The sequence below is a fragment of the Mesoplodon densirostris genome, chromosome 10 (assembly GCF_025265405.1).
Source record: "Mesoplodon densirostris isolate mMesDen1 chromosome 10, mMesDen1 primary haplotype, whole genome shotgun sequence".
Classification (NCBI taxonomy): Eukaryota; Metazoa; Chordata; class Mammalia; order Artiodactyla; family Ziphiidae; genus Mesoplodon; species Mesoplodon densirostris.
This window is the reverse complement of record NC_082670.1, coordinates 99,072,940-99,078,495: the sequence shown is the minus strand read 5'-3', so window position 1 is coordinate 99,078,495 and position 5,556 is coordinate 99,072,940.

The window sequence follows — 5,556 nt, the reverse complement described above, 5'->3', positions numbered from 1 at the left end:
ACACCCCCAGCACCTCGGGCCCGGCCGGCCAGGCCCCACGTTCACCCGCCCAGTCGCCCGGATTGGCCCGGCCCCGGCCCGGCCTCGCGGGGCGCGGCAGCGGACTCCCTCCCACGCCATAGGCCACCCATACGTCTCCAGCGCCGAGAGGCACCGCCCCTCCTTCCGCCCCGCCCTCCGGGCCCCGCCCCCTGGGCTGGCGGATTCGGATGGGCTGGCGTGGCGAGTAGGGACCGCTCGGGCTCCGGACGGGGGAACTTCCAGCCAATGGGAGCGCGGCACGGGAGCGGACGGCCGCCGGACAGGGACGTGGCCCCGGGCCCAACCGGTTCCGCGTAGAGCCTGTTTCTCGCGGAGCTAGAATGGAGGAAAACTACTCCAGCTCTATGTTAGGGATGGTGACAGAAAAGACGTAAGGAACGAGGAGGAAAAAGGACATTTCTGTAGAACAGGGTTTTTAATTTGTGTGTTATGTGGTAGGGGATGTTATGTGGTAGGGATGATACTATCATTAAGCTTAAGACTGCACAAAACGGTATCCTGAATTCTTTTTGTTAAAACATCCTAATTTGTAGTCTTTTAACACTTTATTGAAACACCCTAACCTGTAAGAATTGCTCACGGTGATTGTTCCCAGGTCCTGTCCTAGACCTATCGAACTCCAATGGAGTGTCCCGAGAATGTGTGTATAACAAGTGTTCTTGCGCCATTCTTAGCATCCGGCAATCTCAGGAAATATTGAGTTAGGTTATATTGCCTTTGTCTCGGAAATAGGATCTTTTTTTTAAAAGATACAGCGGGAGGAGTTAAGGCTGCCGCTGCCACCACCAAAGTATTTTTACTAGATCTATTTAATCATGTCCCCTCCTGCCCCTCCCACTGCCACCATCTCTCCCGTACAGTGTAGCAGTGACCTATCCTTTGAGGTGTGGGATAGATTCCTGGTCAAATCACTTTACCCCTCTGTATCTGCTTCCCATAATTAATAAGGTGGCAAATGTCAGCTCTGAAGGTCTACTGCTTTCATGTGATGACTCAGCAGTTTAGGGGTTTTCTTTTGCTTGCTGCATTTGGAAATGTCTGCTAAGGTTTGCCCTCCATAAGCTTAGACCATGTGCCTCTTATATACCGAGGTTCCCGAAAAGCTTGGGAAGCAAGGCCTGACCGGTGGCTCAAATCAGAGATTGGCTGAGTGACCAAGGGAGTGATTAAGGATGATAAAGTTGTCACGTGGCACACTCATCACATTCTCAGAGGCCTTTTAGCAACACAGAGGAGGTATAATGGGGACTGAGAAGGAACCCAAAGAAACATTTGATTCTAACACAAGGTAGCAGGCACACAGTAAAGCCCTTTTTGTTGGCTGAGCCGTATTCCTGTCCAAAATCCTGATAGGCCTGCCCAAGCATTGAAAAGAGTGTAAAGAGTTGGAGCGTGGGTCTTTTGCCTATATAGATTCTTTTCCTCTGTGAAAGGCACCTAGGGACCCTGCTGAAAGTCCAACATCAGCGCTTGATCCTCAACTTTCAGGTCTGCCTTCTTGGAACTTGCAAACTGAATGTGAATATTAAGGACTGCGTTGTATGTTTCCTCGCTAAGTTATTTTACTGCAAATCTTCACTCACCACAGTCAACTACAGACCACATTGATAGTAGCTCCTGTTTTCACATTAGAGACAAGGTCTAATAAAAACAAATCTTTTTTCATAACCAGAGAAAACCATCTAACTTTTGAAAGATGCTTTTCGTGGTCAAACTGACAATACCTGCCAGTTGTATATGTCTGGCGAGTTTCAAACTACTTTCACGTGTACTCATTGAATCTTCGCAGAAAACCTTATATGCTCTGTTCCATAAACCATAAGGGAAGAAGTCAGGTTGGGGGTCTCAAGTCCTCCAAGCTAGTTGGCTCTAGGCAGAAAAAGAGCTACTGCCTTGCTTTCTCACACTTTAGTCCCAGAAATTTACTGTAACTAGCTGGCCCTCAAAGCAAAGAAAGACTGGTCCTTCTCTATTCTTCCCAAACCATCAATGCTGACACTAGTGTCCTGCAAGGCACAGCCTAGGAATAAGGGGCCAGGTTCAGAAAATACCTCCTTCTCAAATTAAACTCAACAACAACGCAAATCTTGTGCTAGCCCTTTAGACTAGACTGCCCTGAAGGTAAATGTGGCTAAGACTGGAACAACACCCGTATCTAACTAGAAAACCCAACCTTAAAAATCAACTCCTTAAGAGACTGTTTTGTGATAGGTTCTTCCACACATAATCTCACAAAAGCATCAGGGGACTGATTAAAAAGAACACTGAAATGCGCTGTGGTAAAAATGGGTGACGCCAAAGAGATAACAGCTACGAACCCAGACTCAGAAGTTCAGCTGCCAGGTGTTCAGATCTTAGCGCTGCCCGCTGAGTAACCTTGGGAAGTTACTTTTCAGGACCTGTTTTCTCATCTGTAAAATGAGGGTGATAAAAACAGTACTTACCACGTATGGTTGTGAGAATTAAATTCTTTATTGTGTATAGTATACCTACAACAGTGCCACATACATGGTGAGGCCTATAATTACTACTCATTTACTCTGTGTTAAGACCGGCATCTAGTAAAAGTACCTGGAACATACAAGGCTGAGGTCTGTTGGATGAATTAAATAACTAAGCCCCTCCAATTTTCAAAGCACTATTTTAGGAGAAAAATGTGTCTAAGTCAACCGAGTATAAAATAGGACAAGGGCTAAAAGTTACCACAGTCTAAGAGCAGTTGAAAAAGCTTTGAATCCTCGTCTAATTCCAGTTCTATTTAACTCAACCTGTTCCAGCTTCCACACATCACGGTCCTAAATCTGTGTGATTTGGGTTACATCCCAAAAGGTCATCCTAATTCAATCACCCTCTTACTTTGATAGTTGAAGGAGATGACGGCTTACCTCTATTTCAGTGCCTTTAAAGATATCCTCCACTGTAAATAAATAGACATTACAGCTTTGGGGATCAGTTTTGTGAGGCTGAGTGGGTGAATCAACGCACTAGTTTCCTAAAACTGCAAAGCCAGAAAAAAGCTCTGGCCCTTTGATGACCCTAAAGGGTAGTCCCAGAGCTTCCTATATTAAATATCAGGACTAAAATAGTCTATTAAAAGGAGGGGTTTTTCTACTCTAAGAAGTTATGTGATTTATTATCGAAAGCAATAATGTACAAAAAAAAAATCAAGTGATGTGATGATGACTTTTAAAACTCTGATTACTGGGCTTCCCTGGTGGCGCAGTGGTTGAGAGTCCACCTGCCGATGCAGGGGAAACGGGTTCGTGCCCCGGTCTGGGAAGATCCCACATGCCGCAGAGCGGCTGGGCCTGTGAGCCATGGCCGCTGGGCCTGTGCGTCCGGAGCCTGTGCTCCGCAACGGGAGAAGCCACAACAGTGAGAGGCCCACATACCGGAAAAAAAAAAAAAAAAAAAACCAACTCTGATTACTGCTTCTTTCTGAAGCAATCTATACTTGCTTTATAAAGGGGGAGAATAAACTTAAGCAAAATAGGGGGGATATACCTGTAACCCCATGATTAATTTGGTAAAGATGCAACTCCAGAATTCAGTAATATTGTTTCCTCAGCTAGGTAAGAAAAGCTAAATTTCACATTTGTTTTAAAATTGGACAGTATATAATTATCATTCCTACCTATTTTATGGGCAGAAGTCCAGAAGTCTGTCAACACACTCTGTTGGCAAGACACAGGGGAGAAAGACTGGTGGAAATAAAAACTAGTACATCCCCTGTGAAGGGGAATGCGGCAATTCCCAGCGTAAGTGCAAAGGCATTTACTCTTTGACCCAGATATGTTTCTGTGGATTGCAGCACATGTACTTAATGATCCACTGCAGTACCGTTTATAAGAGCAAAAGGGACTTCCCTGGTGGCACAGTGGTTGGGAATCCGCCTGCCAATGGAGGGGACATGGGTTCGAGCCCTGGTCCGGAAAGATCCCACATGCCGCGGAGCAACTAAGCCCGTGCGCCACAACTACTGAGCCTGCGCTCTAGAGCCCGCGAGCCACAACTACTGAAGCCCGTGCGCCTAGATCCCGTGCTCCGCAACGAGAAGCCACCGCCATGAGAAGCCCGCGCATCGCAATGAAGAGTAGCCCCCGCTCGCCCCAACTAGAGAAAGCCTGCGCGCAGCAACGAAGACCCAACACAGCCATAAATAAATAAAGGGGAAAAAAAGCAAAAGGTTATATAAACAACCCAAATGTCTATCAACAATGACCAGTTAAATAAATTATGGAAACCCGACACAGTGAAAACCACACACGATGAAATGGGAACCATACTACTGTCAAAGAAAATGAGGAATTCTCTACATAGTGCTGTGGAAATATCACCCGTACATAGCAAGTGGAAGAAAGCTATGTTCAAATACCTCCTATACAAGAGACTTTTTAAAAAGTATATATTTCTGTTTCCTGTATTTTGTATAAGAAAACACTAGAACGATAAATAAGAAATTGATATATAAGGGTGACCTATAAGACCAGGTGGTAGTGGAAGAGTGGTTACTCAGACATGGGTGGGGTCGAGTTCCTAGGTCTTTTTATGTATTTTCAATTTTGGCATCATGTAACATACATATGAAAAATCAACTTACTCAAAAGATAAATGGAACTTAGAAAAAAAGTGATGAGCTTTCTGGCCCACACTTTTATTTTTTTAAATAAAGTTAATTATTTTTGGCTGTGTTGGGTCTTTGTTGTTGTGCGTGGCCTTTCTCTAGTTGGGGCGAGCGGGGGCTACTCTTCACTGCAGTGCACGGCCTTCTCATTGCGGTGGCTTCTGTTTGCAGAGCACAGGCTCTAGGTGCACTGGCTTCAGCAGTTGTGGCACATAGGCTCAGTAGTTGTGGCTCGCAGGCTCTGGAGCGCAGGCTCAGTAGCTGTGGCACACAGGCTTAGTTGCTCTGCAGCACGTGGGATCTTCCCGGACCAGGGATCGAACCCATGTTCCCTGCATTGGCAGGCGGATTCTTAACCACTGCACCACCAGGGAAGTCCCTTGCCCACGTGTTCTAACTACTAAACCACTAAATCAAACACTGCAACTTTCCATCGAGAACTGATTTTCATCACCACTCACGTGCCATGCCTCAGCCCTTAAGTTATTGACGCATCCAGAAAAAGTAGGAATAAGTTCTTAACCCTTCTTTGAAGGGAGAGGAGAGCTAGCAATTTCATAAACTGGCTCATGGTATGACAATTTCTTTTTCCTTAGGGGATGATACAAATAGAAAAAAGAGTGATCTAATTCATGTATTGGGTAACTGATAAAAATGATGGACTCTGAACATGTAGAAACAAGATTGTACATTATGTGATACAAATTGTACAAAACTGAGGGTAGGCCAAAGCTGTGGATTATATAAGAGCTGGTTGGAGACATACTATAATTAGCAATCTGTTGATGTTCTACTTCTCATGTTCAAATGGGAACACATTGATTTTGTTGGGGGATTCCCCCCCACTTGCTATTTTAAAGGACTATTTTGTAACTGCTCCCCGTTTCTCC